Source organism: Scyliorhinus torazame, chromosome 2 (genome assembly GCF_047496885.1).
Source record: "Scyliorhinus torazame isolate Kashiwa2021f chromosome 2, sScyTor2.1, whole genome shotgun sequence".
Lineage (NCBI taxonomy): Eukaryota > Metazoa > Chordata > Chondrichthyes > Carcharhiniformes > Scyliorhinidae > Scyliorhinus > Scyliorhinus torazame.
The window spans coordinates 255,781,260-255,797,770 of NC_092708.1; the positions used below are offsets into that span (position 1 = coordinate 255,781,260).

The 16,511-nt window shown below is 50.4% G+C and overlaps 1 long non-coding RNA gene across 1 annotated transcript; it reads right to left on the reverse strand.

Moving 5' to 3' along the window:
- Window positions 1–2,910: 2,910 nt before the first annotated feature.
- Window positions 2,911–14,963, reverse strand: LOC140397675 (uncharacterized). Its single transcript, XR_011937112.1, has 2 exons — window positions 14,374–14,963; window positions 2,911–6,982 (listed from the first exon to the last, which is right to left on the reverse strand). It is a non-coding gene; the product is annotated as an uncharacterized lncRNA (long non-coding RNA).
- Between the last annotated feature and the right edge of the window lie 1,548 nt (window positions 14,964–16,511).

A 16,511-nucleotide genomic window follows, 5' to 3' on the forward strand; every position in this document is an offset into this window, starting at 1 on the left:
GCAGCACTCTCCTGTCTCTGTCGAATTTGGTGCTCTGTCAGATCGGTGTGAGGACTGGGCTCACTCCACTGCTGCAGCTTCCTCCTCCGCAGCTCCAGCTCCAACTCCTTCAGCCACAGGGCAACCCCCAGCGCTGCAGCGACTAGCAGGAAGGTCACCGTTGCTAGCTGTATTCCAATATCCATTGTTTGCAGGGGATGAAAGGCCTACATGTTAGCATGGTGCATACCCCCATGCCCAACCAGGTCCACCGAGCTACATGGTGGTCCCGGCTGGCACCACAGACTCTGCCCCTGCTTGATCCCCTCTCCTCTTACCTGCGCACCCGGGCCCCATCGGTGATGCCTGGCATCATGGGGCCTCTGTCCCTGACACCCATCCCTGCTGCCACGGGTACTGTTGGCTGGCACTGCCCTTGCCAGCAGTTCATTCTGCAGCCCCTGCCCTGCGCCACTATAGGAACTACAATGAATATTGTCCTTGGATTGGCCGCTGAATGCTCTGCCGGTGGGTGGGCGGGTATGGCAGAGGGTGAAGTGCAGGGGTGGTGGTGTGGGTGCACCCATACAGCCGGGGGACTCTCCAAAACCAAAGCCGAGGCGGGTGGTCAGTGGGGTGTGCAGCAGGATGGCTGCCTTGCAGGCCACAGCAATGGCGGCCTACGCCTGGACACCGCCCCAGTCCCATAGACCCCCCACCACACCCAGTGTCAGTGTCAGCCCACAGTCATGCCTCTCCGGGTCCTACCTCCTCTCTCTCCCTCAGCAGCCACAATGCTGGTTTCATGATTTTTAAAAGCACAAGTGAACCTCGCCATTGGGAATTCGGGACATTGGAGGCAGAGAATCACAGGAGCCCTGGAGAATACCGCGTCGGGCCTGCTGATGTTATGCCAACGGTGTTTACTGTATGCGTTCTGCAATGCGTTGACACCACTGTCGAGGTGACGGAGAATTGTGATTTGCCATGAAATTGGAGCCCGCCACGATTTGGCGTCGTAACCGATTCTCCGCCCAATCCCATTTCCTGATTCCAATGTCAGCTGATTCAGAATCCCGCCCACTACTTTTTAAAAAAGATAAAATTTCTATTAGATTTCAAACTTGTAAAGATTACTTGGGCAGCATGGTGGCGCAGTGGTTAGCACTGCTGCCTCATGGCGACGAGGTCCCAGAGTCCATCCAGGCTCTGGGTCACTGTCCGTGTGGAGTTTGCACATTCTCACAGAATTTACAGTGCAGAAGGAGGCCATTCTGCCCATCGAGTCTGCACCGGCTCTTGGAAAGAGCACCCTACCCAAGCCCACACCTCCCCTCTATCCCCATAACCCAGTAACCCCACCCAACACTAAGGGCAATTTTGGACACTAAGGGCAATTTAGCATGGCCAATCCACCTAACCTGCACATCTTAGGACTGTGGGAGGAAACCGGAGCACCCGGAGGAAACCCACGCACACACGGGGAGAACATGCAGACTCCGCACAGACAGTGACCCAAGCCGGGAATCGAACCTGGAACCCTGGAGCTGTGAAGCAATTGTGCTAACCACTATGCTGCCCGTGTTTACCTGGGCTTCGCCCCCACAACCGAAAGATGTGCAGGGTAGGTGAATTTGCTACGCTGAATTACCCCTTAATTAGAAAAATGAATTGGGTACTCTAAATTTAAAAAAAATAGAAAAAAATGATTACTCACAAAAGTGCAAGACATACATGTTGGGTGAAATTTTCCGTTCCCCGACGCAGGTTTCGTAATCGGCGATCGGGCGGAGAATCCCTTTTCACGACAAAATAGGGCACCACCTGTTTGACGCAGGTTTTGTATGCTTCGCCCCATCCGAAACGGCATCATTGCGGTGCGCGCTGCTGGGACAGCCTCAGGCCCTCCCCTAATGCTCCGCCCCCAATGGGCCAACGGCGAAGTTCACTTCTGGTCCCAGCTGTGCGGGAACCCGGCGTGGCGGCTGCAGACTGCGTCCAGCACCGCCAGTCAGGCGGGAGCTGTGCTGCTGGCCGGGCGGCTTCAATGAGGGCTGGGGGGGACTGGTGAGGGGGGGCACTATCTGGCAGGTCAGGTCCTCGCACGGCCGGCGCCATGTTTTACAGCGCGACCGCTGTAGGTCGTCGCCGTGCGGATGTGTGGCCATGAACCTGACAATTCTCCGCCCGTTTAATTTGTGGAGGCCGCAAATTTACATGGCGCGGCTGCTAGCCCCTCATCGTTCGCAGCATTGGTGAGTAGCCGCCGACAATTTTTTTCCCCACGTAAAATGCCAAGGATCCTCCGCACGTGGCCTCAGAATTGAAGAAGCTGGGCCCTTATCACAGAAATATGGGCGGCCTGGTGACGCAGTGATTGGCACTGCTGCCTCACAGCGCCGAGGACCTGGGTTCGATCCCGGCCCCGGGTCACTGTCTGTGTGGAGTTCGCACATTCTCCCCATGTCTGCCTGGGTCTCACCCCCACAACCCAAAAAGATGTGCCGGTTAGGGGGATTGGCCATGTTAAATTGCCCTTTAATTGGAAGAAAAATAATTGGGTACTCTATCTGTCCAGAAATATAGTTATTTCAATCTCAGAGCAGTAAATTAAAGGTCAGGTTCTTTCTATTTTAGAATGTTAATAAGCTCAGAGAATTGGAGCTAGTGCAAATTTCCTTTTAAATAAAGACATTTTCAAATGCAAAAAACATTTTTTCTCCATTTGGTGCCCAAAAAGAATGGATTTCTTCACAAAAATGTGGAACTGAAACTGAGCTTACTTGCAAAAAGACCTGACTTAGACGAGGAATCCGATCCAGACTGGGACAAAAATTGATTATTAAAATCCCATTGAACATTCTGAAATGGAGAGTGACGGAGGTGCATGGTTAAACAAGCCAGCACACAGAATAAATAGTAGATTGCCGCCACTTTTGTATACTTTTATTGCTTTTTATTTCTTACTGGAAGTTGTATTTGATAGCACATTGAATATTTTTCATGTTTTCCAAAGTCTCAATCTGAATATTTTCCAGACAGTTCCAATGTTGCAGGAAGAAGAGGGAGACGAAAATTGTCAAGGAGGCAAATATAAAGAGAAACTGTTTCAAATGGCTGAAGAATTGAAATCAAGGACACCATTTTATGATGATTGACAAGAGAACCAGTGATGATACGGGGAAAATATGCAACGAATAGTTAGGATTTAGAAAATGCTGCCTGATAAGGTGGTGGATACAGACTTAAATTGGATAAATACATCAAGGGGAATATATTGCAAGGATGTGGGGAAGGAGAAGAGTGGAACGGACTAGATTGTTCTTCAGAAGAGCTGACACAGATTCAATGGGCTAATGGCCTCCTTCAGTGCTGTATTATTCTACAATTCTATTACATGAATGGAGCTGCTTTGTGATAACACGTTCAGAATCTTTGGAAGTTAAGCATAGGCAGAAAACTGGAGAGGACTGAGGGTCTGATGGTGGGCTTTGTGAGGATACTCAATGTCAGCAGTTTGGATGGTACTGGCGTCAAGAGAGTGTTAACAGTACATCAAAGAGGAGGTATTTGGGTTGACACACATGAAATAGATCTCACGGAATAGCGGGGAGATGGTAGTGTAGTGGTATTGTTAGTGGACTGGTGATCTGCAGACCCAGAGTAGTACGTAGAATTATCATAGAATTTACAGTACAGGAGGCCATTCGGCCCATCGAGACTGCACGGCTCTTAGAAAGAGCACTCTACCCAGGCCCACATCTCCACCCTGTCCCCATAACCCAATAATCCCACCCAATACGAAGGGCAATTTTGGACACGAAGGGCAATTTAGCATGGCCAATCCACCTAACCTGCACATCTTTGGACTGTGGGAGGAAACCGGAGCACCCGGAGTAAACCCACGCAGACATGGGGAGAACGTGCAGACTCCGCACAGACAGTGACCCAAGCCGGGAATCGAATCTGGGACCCTGGAGCCGTGAAGCAATTGTGCTATCCACCATGCTACCCTACAGGTTCATATCATACAATAAATCCTAATGTAATCCAATAAATATCTGGAATTAAAAGTCTAACGATGGAGTGTGAGGCTAAGGTAACGGAAACCTCCTGCTGATTACCACATACCGTCCACACTCAGCTGACGAATCGGTACTCCTCCATGTTGAACACCACATGGAGGAAGCACTGAGGGTGGCAAGGGGGCAGAATGTAATCTGGGTGGGGGACTTCAAAGTCCATAAATGGGATAGCAACTCAAGACTGGGCATCCATGAGGTGCTGTAGGCCAGGGGTCAATCCTAGTTCAATGAATGGTGGTGGACAATTAAATAACTCATTGAAGCAGGAGACTCCACAAATATCCCCATCCACAATGATGGAAGAACCCAGCACATCTGTGCATTCACAATAATCTTCAGCCTGAAATGCTGAGAGGAAGATCAATCTCGGTCTCCTCCGGAGATCCTCAACATCACAGATGCCAGTCTTCAGCCAATTCGATTCACCCACGTGATATCAAGAAACAGCTGAAGGGACTGGATATTGCAAAGGCTATGGGCCCTGAGAATATTCCAGCAAAGGTACTTGTGCTCCAGAACTTGTGGTGCTCCAAGCTGTTCCAGTACAGCTGCAACACTGGCGTCTACCTAGCAATATGGAAAATTGCACAGGTATGTCTTGTACACAAAAAGCAGGACAAATGCAACTCGACCAATTACTGCCCCATCAGTCTGCTCTCAATCATCAGTAAAGTGCTGGAAGCGAGCATCAACAGTGCTATCAGACAGCACTTACTTAACAATAACCTGCTCACTGATACTCAGTTTAGGGTGGCACTGTGGCCCAGTGGTTAGCACTGCTGCCTCACAGCACCAAGAACTCGGGTTCAATTCTGGCCTTGGGTGACTGTGTGAAGTTTGCACATTCTCCCTGTATCTGCGTGGGTTTCCTGTGTGTGTTCTGGTTTCCTCCCACAGTCCAAAGATGTGCAAGTTAGGTAGATTGGCCACACTATCTACTCTACCCAGTCCCCTCATGATTTTGAATGCCTCCATTAAATCACTGTCCCCTAAATGTTACCCTATAACACTTGATCCACCTGGCCCATCTCATTGCCCAGAAAAAGATTCAGCGTTGCCACCCTTTCTGTTGGACGGAAAACATACGGGTGCCAAAAATTCTCCGGAACACACTTTACAAACTCTTTTTAAAAAATGTTTCCAATTAAGGGGCGTGGTCAATCCACCTAATTTGCACATCTTTGGGTTGTGGGGGTGAAACCCACGCAAACACGGGGAGAATGTGCAAACTCCACACGGACAGTGACCCAGAGCCGGGATCGAACCTGGGACCTCGGCGTGAGGCAGCAGGGCTAACCCACTGCGCACCGTGCTGCCCCAGGAAAGTGGAGATGAGACAGAGATGAGATCAGCCATGATCATATTGAATGGTGGAGCAGGCTCGAGCAGCTGAATTGGGTTGGATTGGATTTATTGCCACGTGTACCGAGGTACAGTGAAAAGTATTGTTCTGCGTACATAGAATTTACAATGCAGAAGGAGGTCATTCGGTCCATCGAGTCTGCACTGGCCCTTGGAAAGAGCACCCTACTTAAGCCCACGCCTCCACCCTATCCTCGTAACGTACCTAATCTTTTGAACACAAAGGTGAAATTTAGCATGGCCAATCCATCTAACCTGCACATCTTTGGACAGTGGGATAAAACCGGCGCACCCGGAAGAAACCCATGTAGACATGGGGAGAAAGTGCAAACTCCACACAGATAGTCACCCGAGGCCGGAATTGAACTCGGGTCCCTGGAGCTGTGAGGCGGCAGTGCTAACCACTGTGCCACCATGCAGCCCACTCAGACAGATTATTCTGTACAAAAGAAAATATAGGTCAAACATAAAATACACAATGTAAATACATAGACAGAGGCATCAGGTGAAGCATACGGTAGCACAAGTGGCTAGCACTGTGGCTTCACAGCCCCAAGGTCCCCGGTTCAATTCCCCGCTGGGTCACTGTCTACGCGGAGTCTGCATCATCACCCTGTGTCTGCGTGGGTTTCCTCCAGGGGCTCCGGTTTCCTCCCAGTCCAAAGACGTGCAGGTTAGGTGGATTGGACATGGTAAATTGTCCTGAGTGTCCAAAAAAAGGTTAGGAGGGGTTATTGGGTCACGGGGATAGGATGGAAGTGAGGACTTAAGTGAGTCGGTGCACTCGATGGGCCGAATGGCCTCTTTCTGCACTGTATGTTCTATGTTCATACAGGAGTGTAGTACTACTCAGTAGAGAAGATGCGTGAAGAGGTCAGTTCAGTCCATAAGAAGGTCATTGAGGAGTCTGGTAACAGTGGGGAAGAAGCTGTTTTTGAATCTGTTAGTGCGTGTTCTCAAGACTTATTTGTCTCCTGCCCGATGGAAGAAGTTGGAAGAGCGAATAAGCCGGGTTGGAGGGGTCTTTGATTATGCAGCCGGCTTTCCCCAGGCAGCAGGAGGTGTAGACGGGTGTGTGTGATGGACTGGGAGATGTTCACGACTCTCTGTAGTTTCTTATGGTCTTGGGCCGAGCAGTTGCCATACCAGGCTGTGATGCAGCCACATAGGATGCTTTCTGTGGTGCTTCCGTAAAAGTTGGTAAGCGTCAATGTGGACATGCCGAATTTCCTTAGTTTCCTGAGAAAGTATAGGCGCTGCTGTGCTTTCTTGGTCGTAGCGTCGACGTGGGTTGACCAGGACAGATTGTTGGATGTTCACACCTAGGAATTTTGGATGTTCACACCTAGGAATTTGAAGCCCTGTCAACCATCTCCACCTCGGCCCCATTGATGCAGATAGGGATGTGTACAGTGCTTTGCTTCCTGAAGTCAATGACTAGCTCTTTAGTTTTGAGCGTGAGATTGCTGTTGTTACACCACTCCACGAGGTTCTCTATTTCCCTCTGACTCATTGTTGTTCAAGATCTGACCCACTACGGTCATGTCATCAGCAATCTTGAAAATGAAATTAAAATGAAAAATGAAATGGAAATCGCTTATTGTCACAAGTAGGCTTCAATGAAGTTACTGTGAAAAGCCCCTAGTTGCCACAATCCGGCGCCTGTTCGGGGAGGTCTGTACAGGAATTGAACCGTGCTGCTGGCCTGCCTTGGTCTGCTTTCAAAGCCAGCGATTTAGCCCTGCGTTAAACAGCCCCTAAACAGCAATCTTGTAGATGGAGTTGGAGCCAGATTTTGCCACACAGTCATGTGTATAGGGAGAATTGCCTACTTCTGCACCTAGTTCTTATGTACTTGGAGAGGCAAGGATTAATCATGGCTAGTCAACATAGCTTCGTTAGGGAGATCATGTCTAATAAATTTGACTGAATCTTTGCAGGATGTGATGTAGATGAGGGGCATTGCAGTAAATTTAGTCTACATGGACTTCAGTAAGGCAGCAAATTGGACCCAAAGTTGGCTTAGTGGCAGAAGGTGATGGTTGAATATGATTTTGTGATTGGAAGCCTGTATGCTGTGGTGTTCTGCAGGGATCGGTGCTGAATCATAGAATTTAGAGTGCAGAAGGACGTAATTTGGCCCATCGGGTCTGCACCGGCCCTTGGAAAAAGCACCCCACTTAAGCCCACCCCAACCCCAAAACCCTACCTAACCTTTTTTGGACACCAAGGACAATTTATCATGGCCAATCCATCTAACCTGCACATCTTTGGACTGTGGGCGGAAACCCACGCAGACACTGAGAGAATGTGCAGACTCCGCAGACAGTGAACCAAGCCGGGAATCGAACCTGGGACCCTGGATCTGTGAAGCAACTGTGTTAGCCACTGTGCTACCTGATGTGCTGGGCGCTCTGGATCCGTGGAACACACACAGGCTACCAACACTTAAAATAGTACAACACTATTTTATTAAGCTAGAAACTGCTGAACATACTTTCACTGTAGGCTAACACGATGTTAGATTAAACTAAAGACCTATGCCTGTCCTAACCAGTCTATGCACTCAGCACATGGTGAAGATCTGTGTTGTAAGCTGTTAGCTTTGTCCTTCTGAGAGGCTGTATCCCGAATGAGCGGGAAAACTGATGCCCTCTGTCTTTATAGTGAGTGTGCTCTAACTGGTGATTGGCTGCTGTGTTGTATGTGTTGATTGGTCTTGCTGTGTGTCCATCAGTGTGTGTGTCTGCACCATGATATACTGGTGCATATTATGACATCCCCCTTTTATTAAAAAATGTATGTTTGTGGCAATAAATAATGTGTGGTGATAATGTTCCTAACTACGTGTGGGGTGCGAAGACATATTTACAGGACTATGTACATGAGAACTAAGCTATTTACATGGGAAGGTGCCTGGTGCAGAGAAGCAGTATGCAACAAGAGTAACGAGATCAACACTATATAGAAACCAGGGAAACGATCAAACAAAGCAATGAAACAATTCAGAGAGTCCATAAATTCGAAAAGTTCCGAAAATTAGTCGGAGGTGGGTGACGAATTCTGGTAGACCGCCTCAAGGGTGGGTCGTGAGCCGCCGGTTCAGGAGTGGCAGGACTGCGTCAAAGTCAGGGGGAGGCAAAGTGACAGGGAGCTCTGCATAGTCCGTGGCAGGGTCAGCAGGAGGACGAGGCGACACTGGATCACGTGGTGAGCTTGGAACGAGACGAAGGGCGCGTCGATTGCGGCGCAGAATAGAGCCATCCGGGAGACAAACCAGGAACAAGCGGGGGGCCACCTGCCGAAGGACAACAGCGGTTGCAGACCAGCCACCATCCGGACGTGGACGTTGTCACCTGGAGCCAGAGCAGGGAGATCAGCTGCACGGGAGTCATGAGCTGCCTTGTGCTGTGCACGAGACAGCTGCATCCGGCGAAGGACCGGAACGTGGTTGAGGTCTGGGACATGGATGGACGGCACCGTTGTCCTCAGGGTGCGATTCATGAGTAATTGGGCTGGCGACAGGACAGTGGGGCGGAGCTATAGGCCAGCAAGACAAGGTAGAAATCAGACCCAGCATTGGCAGCCTTGCATAGGAGCCGTTTGACGATATGCACTCCCTTCTCTGCTTTGCTGTTGGATTGGGGGTACAGGGGACTGGACGTCACATGGGCAAAATTGTACCTCCTGGCAAAGTTAGACCATTCTTGGCTGGCGAAGCAGGGGCCATTGTCCGACATAACCGTGAGCGGGATGCCGTGTCGAGCAAAGGTTTCTTTACGTGCACGAATGACTGCAGACGAGGTGAGGTCGTGCAACCGTATCACCTACGGGTAATTCGAAAAGTAGTCCACGACCAGGACATAGTCTCTACCCAGCGCGTGGAATAGGTCGATGCCCACCTTGGTCCATGGTGACATGACCAACTCATGGGGCTGCAGGATCTCACGTGGTTTAGCCGGCTGGAAGCGCTGACAAGTGCTGACAAGCTGGCAGTTGAGCACTGTGTTGGCTATGTCCTCATTAATGCCGAGCCAGTGCACTGCCTCTCGGACCCGTCGGCGGCACTTTTCCACGCCAAGGTGGCCCTCGTGTAGTTGTTCCAGGACAAGCTGGCGCATGCTATGCGGGATGACAATGCGGTCCAGTTTTAGAAGAACCCCGTCTACTACCGCAAGATCATCTCTGACATTATAGAACTGATGGCATTGGCCCTTGAGCCACCTGTCCGTTAGGTGGCGCATGACACGCTGTAGCAAGGGGTCAGTTGCCGTCTCGCGGCAAATTTGGACGAGGCGTTCATCCGAGGCAGGTAGATTGGAGGCAGCGCATGACACATGGGCGTCAGCCTGGCAGACAAATCCCGCTGGGTCACATGGAGTGTTGACTGCCCTGGAGAGAGCGTCAGCAATGATGAGGTCCTTGCCTGGGGTGTATACCAGCTGGAAGTCGTATCGCCAGAGCTTGAGAAGAATACGCTGGAGGTGAGGCGTCATGCCGTTCAAGTCTTTCTGTATTACATTGACCAGCGGGCGATGGTCGGTCTCGACGGTGAATTGAGGAAGTCCGCAGACACAATCGTGAAACTTAACAACACCGGTCAGAAGGCCCAGGCACTCCTTTTCTATCTGCGCGTAGCACTGCTCTGTGGGGGTTATCGGACGTGATGCGACGCATATGCAACGGGGGCCCATGATGAGGCCTCATCACATTGAGGGAGCACTGCCCAATGCCGAATTGACTGGCATCGGTCGAAATGTTGGTCTCCTTTGCTGGATCAAAGAAGGCTAAGACCGGGGCCGTGGTCAGTTTTGCCTTGAGTTCCCTCCATTCGCAGTCGTGGGCAGGGAGCCATTGGAAGTCTGTCGTCTTCCTGACCAGGTTCCTGAGAGCCGTGGAATGAGAGGCGAGGTTAGGGATGAATTTCCCTAAAAAATTGACCATGCCCAGAAATCGGAGGACTGCCTTCTTGTCCTCTGGTGTTTTCATAGCTGTGATGGCAGCTACCTTGTCCGCATCCGGCTGCACACCCAATTGGGAGATGTGGTCCCCGAGGAACTTAAGTTCTGTCTGACCAAAAGAGCATTTGGCCATGTTGAGGCGGAGGCCATGCTCATGTATACACCTGAATACGCGCTGGAGGCGACTAACGTGCTCCTGCGGGGTGGTGGACCAGATGATTATGTCATCGACAAAGACGCGTACACCTTCAATACCTTCCATAATCCTATGGAACACTTCTGATGCAGAGATGATCCCAAACGGCATCCTGTTGTAACAATATCTTCCAAAGGTGGTGTTAAACGTGCAGAGTTTCCTGCTGGGTTCATCAAGCTGGATTTGCCAGAATCCTTTTGAGGCGTTGAGTTTGGTTTAGAGCTTGGCGCGAGCCATCCCACACGTGAGCTCTTCGCGCTTGGGAATTGGATATTGCCCTCTCATAACATTGCGATTTAGATCCTTGGGATCAATACAAATTCTCAATTCGGCAGAAGGCTTTTTTACACTTACCATGGAACTGACCCAGTCGGTCGGTTCCGTTACTTTGGAAATCACTCCTTGGTCCTGGAGGTCCTGCAGCTGCTGCTTGAGGCGGTCCTCAAGGGGTGCTGGGACCCTGCGAGGTGTGTGCACCACAGGCTTGGCATTCGGTTTTAATAAAATCCTGTAGGTGTACGGGAGCGTGCCCATGCCCTCGAAGACGTTGTGGTACTGGTTGATAATGGCGTCGAGCTGCGCCCTGAAGTCAGTGTCCTGAAAGGCAGACCCGTCAGCAGGAGACAGTGAACTCTCTGAACTAGGTTCAACAGCTTGCATGCCTGCGCGCCAAGCAGGGAGGCTTTCGAGGAGCCCACGATTTCAATGGGAAGGATGGTTTTGCGTGACCTGTGCGCCACTTCAAGTTGGCATGAGCCGCTGGCAACAATGGCATGGCCATTATAATCTAATAGCTGGCAGGCTGATGGCAGGATGGCTGGTTTGACACGAAGGCTTTGGAGGCCAATGAGATTGGCGGAGGCACCGGTGTCCAGGCGGAATCGCATTTGGGACCGGTTGACCGTAACGGTGGCACACCACTCATTGTCCGGATCGATGCTGTATACCTGTAGAGGCTGGATTCTTTGCTTCGGGGGACCCTGTTTTTTGTAATGATACCGACTCGAAAAGGCGCCTTCGGGTCATCGGTGTCAATGTCGGGTAGCAGGTCCGAATCGGGCTCGGTGACCGTGGGTTGAATGGCCCGGACATTCCTGCGAGGCTGGCTGGAGCGACGAGAGTTGGCAGGCTGAGCTGATCTGCATAAAGCAGCATAGTGGCCACGTTTGCCACATTGCAGGCATCGTCGGGATTTGGCAGGACATTGCTGCTTTAAATGGACGGAGCCACAGTTGCCGCACGTTGTAGCGTCAGTACGCTCGCTGCGCCACTGCGCATGCGTTGCACGGCCGTACGTGGTGCGCACCTGCGTAGTACGATCGTCGCCGTCCCTTCGTTCAGTGCACACAAGCGCGGGAGTCCACGAAAAGCGCGCAAAATGGCACCCTCACCCAGGCTGAGGCCTTGGAGTTGCTCGATTGCTTGGACCCGTTCTGCCTCGTGGGGACCTTGCCGCGCCATTTCAGTCGCTTGGATGTGGGAATACCGACTAGTTGCGTGTTCATGTAGCACGCAGGTCTCGATGGCGGTCGCTAGGGTGAGCTGCTTTGCCTTGAGGAGCTGCTGGTGTAGGGGGTTCGGCTGAACACCGAAAACGATCTGGTCGCATATCATGGAGTCGGAGATGGACCCGTAATTACAGGACTGCGCAAGGATGCAGAGGTGAGTGAGAAAGGACTGGAAAGGTTCATCCTTACCCTGCAAACGCTGTTGGAATACATAGCGCTCGAAACTTCATTCACCTCGATGTCGCAGTGACTGTCAAACTTGAGGACCATCTTGAATTTTGATTTATCTTCACCATCAGCAAAGGTGAGAGAATTGAAAATGTGGATGGCATGGTCCCCGGCCGTGGATAGGAAGAGAGCGATCTTCCTGGTCTCTGAGGCAGCTTCCCGGTCTGTGGCTTCTAGGTAGAGCTGGAAGCGTTGTTTGAATATCTTCCAGTTGACCCCTAGGTTACCGGTGATGCGGAGCTGGGGCGGCGGGCGGACGCTGTCCATTTTGCAGGATGGCTATATGCTGGTGGAAGGCAGATCACTTGCAGGTAGGTCTAAGAAGTTCTAACATCCCGCAACTACTGGTACCATGACGTGTTGGGTGCTCTGGATCCGTGCAACACATACAGGCCACCAACACTTAAAATAGTGCAACACTATTTTATTAAGTTAGAAACTGTTGAACATACTTTCACTGTGGGTTAACACAATGTTAGATTAAACTAAAGACCTATGCCTATCCTAACCAGTCTATGCACTCAGCACATGGTGAAGATCTGTGTCATAAGCTCTGTCCTTCTGAGAGGCTGCATCCCGAATGAGCGGGAAAACTGATGTCCTCTGTCTTTATAGTGAGTGTGCTCTAACTGGTGATTGGCTGCGGTGTTATGGGTGTTGATTGGTCTTGCTGTATGTCCATCAGTGTGTGTGTCTACACCATGATATACTGGTGTATATTATGACACTACCATGCTGGGTCCCTTGTTGTTTAGTTTACATTAATGATCTAAACGTGAAAGTATGAGATATAATCAGCGACTTTGCAGATACTCAAAATTGGTGGTGTGATAATAGCGAGGAAAACCTTAGATTATAGGATGATATAGACAGGCTTGTCAGATGGGCAGGACAATGGCAAATGGACTTTAACCCTGAAAAGTGTGAGATGCTGCATTTTGGGAGGACTAGCAATGCAAAGTAATACAATTTATGTTGAGACACTAGGAAGTAGAGGACCAGAGGGACCTTGGGGTGCATGACCATAGTTCCCTGAAGGTGGTTAGAAGGGATACATGCCATTATTAGCTGAGGCCTAGAGTACAAGAGCCGTGAGGTTGTGATAGAGCTACATAAAACGTTTGTTAGGTCACAGCTAGAGTACTGTGCGCAGTTTTGGTCACCACACCATGGGTGCCACGGTAGCACAGTGGTTATCACTGTTGCTTCACAGCACCAGGGACCCAGGGTCGACTCCCGACTTGGGTAACTGTCTGTGCGGCGTCTGCACGTTCTCCCTGTGTCTGCGTGGATTTCTTCCAGGTGCGTCAGTTTACTCCCACAAGTCCCGAAAGACGGGCTGTTAGATAATATGGACATTCTGAATTCTCCCTCAGTGTACCCGAACAGACGCCGGAATGTAGCCAATAGGGGATTTTCACAGTAACTTCATTGCAGTGTTGATGTCAGCCTACTTGTGACAATGAAATAATTTTTAAAAGATAGGAAAAATGTGATTGTACTAGTGGGTGTAGAGGAGATTCGCCCAGATATTGCTTGAGCTGGAGTCTTTCAGCTACAAAGAGGGGCTGGGTTTGTTTTTCTGAAAGCTGGGGAGGCTGAGGGGGGTACTTGATCAAGATGTAAAAGATTGAGGGACATAGATATATCCCCCAGTAGAGGGATCAATAACCAGGGGGCATAGATTTAAGGTATGGGGCAGGAGATTTAGAGGGGATTGGAGGTTAAGCTTTTTCACCTGGGAATTTGGAACTCACTGCCTGAAAAGGGGTGTTAGAGATAAGAACCCTAACAACATTTATGAAGCAATTAGATGAGCACTTCGAACGCCATAGCGTACAAGCACGAGCCAAGAACTAGAAACTGGGATGAAAATAGATAGGTAGGTAGGTGCTTGATGGCCAGCACAGACACGATGGGCCTAAGGGGCCTCTTTGTGTGCTGTTAACGACTATCACTGCCCCCTCACAGTTGGCAATTTAGTGTCATGGTTCGCTGCAGTGTCGGCCGGCAAAGGCGGTGGCCCGGCTTCCTCAGCTCGCGCTATGACTCACCGCGGCAGCTTCAGGCCAGTGCACCACGTCCGGCACGTCACTTTGGCGGGACTCACTGACGTCAGATGTCTCACGTGACTTCACCCTCTCAGCTCCTGTCGTCCGTGCTTTGCAGTCGTGCGAGGCGACGAGCACCAGGGAGGTTTACAATCGAAAATGCACATAAACCTCGCTCGCCATTTGGTTTATGATTATAAACTTCCATTGACAAATAATAAATTAAGCACTCCCTTCCGAAACAAAAAGGACGCGACACGTTCCCACCTCTCCCTGCACAGAGGAAATTTAAACGACGCCTTTTTAACCGTCGCTGGAGATATTGGAATCACGTGACCTGCGGCGCAAGGGGTTTCTCGGGTTGCTGTGCACGGGCTCGACGACTGCTTCGAAGTCTCCCTTGTTGGAGTTAAGGATGATACATGACTAGGTCCAGTCCCTGCTCAGATTCTCGCTCCGGATCGATTTGTCTGTTGAAATACTTAATCCCACCCCCGAATATCTGGGCATGGGCAATTTCCGCCATTTCCCGCATGGTATTCAGCCATTTCCAGAACACTTGGCACTGTCAGGCTCCTCGGTCATTTCCGCAACCCGCCGCTCGGCTCCTCGGTCATTTCCGCCGCGGCTCCTCGGCCATTTCCACAACCCGCCGATCGGCTCCTCGGCCATTTCCGCCGCTCGGCTCCTCGGCCATTTCCACAACCCGCCGATCGGCTCCTCGGCCATTTCCGCCGCTCGGCTCCTCGGCCATTTCCACAACCCGCCGCTCGGCCATTTCCGGAAATCCCATTCGCCAGCCTCGGATGCAGAGGGAGGAGGGTGCTGGTGGTTACAGTCACAGTGAGGCATCAGAAAACTCAAATCGATTTCACCGAGCAAAGCTCTCATTACTTCCCCCTTCACGTTGGCCGACCGGCTGTTTAAATGTGTCCCTTCTATATTGAATTAATTTTACTGACCTACCCACTGGTGCCATTTATTTGTGCTGCAGCTGGTGCGACAGATGCAAAACTCTCCTATTTAAAAAAAAAACGGTCAGGTCCAGAAGCTGGGAACTTACCTCCTGACTCCCCAAAGCCAGCTATCTACAAGGCGCAAGTCAGAGGGTGATGGAATACTCTCCACTTGTCTGGATGAGTGCAGCTCCTACCACACTCAAGAAACCCAATACCATCCAAGACAAAACAGCCCACGTGATCGGCACCCCCATCCACCGCCTTAAACATTCACTCCATAAGACATAGGAGCGGAAGTAAGGCCATTCGGCCCATCGAGTCCACTCCACCATTCAATCATGGCTGATTTCAACTCCATTTACCCGCTCTCTCTCCATAGCCCTTAATTCCTCGAGAAATCAAGAATTTATCAACTTCTGTCTTAAAGACACTCAACGTCCTGGCCTCCACCGCCCTCTGTGGCAATGAATTCCACAGACCCACCACTCTCTGGCTGAAGAAATTTCTCCTCATCTCTGTTCTAAAGTGACTCCCTTTTATTCTAAGGCTGTGCCTCTGGGTCCTAGTCTCCCCTGCTAATGGTAACAACGTCCCTTCGTCCACCCTATCTAAGCCATTCATTATCTTGTAAGTTTCTATTAGATCTCCCCTCAACCTCCTAAACTCCAATGAATATAATCCCAGGATCCTCAGACGTTCATCGTATGTTAGGCCTACCATTCCTGGGATCATCCGTGTGAATCTCCGCTGGACCCGCTCCAGTGCCAGTATGTCCTTCCTGAGGTGTGGGGCCCAAAATTGCTCACAGTATTCTAAATGGGGCCTAACTAATGCTTTATAAAGCTTCAGAAGTACATCCCTGCTTTTATATTCCAAGCCTCTTGAGATGAATGACAACATTGCATTTGATTTCTTAATTACGGACTCAACCTGCAAGTTTACCTTTAGAGAATCCTGGACTAGGACTCCCAAGTCCCTTTGCACTTCAGCATTATGAATTTTGTCACCGTTTAGAAAATAGTCCATGCCTCTATTCTTTTTTCCAAAGCGCAAGACCTCGCACTTGCCCACATTGAATTTCTTGGACCACTCTCCTAAACTGTCTAAATCTTTCTGCAGCCTCCCCACCTCCTCCATACTACCTGCCCCTCCACCTATCTTTGTATCATCGGCAAACTGAGC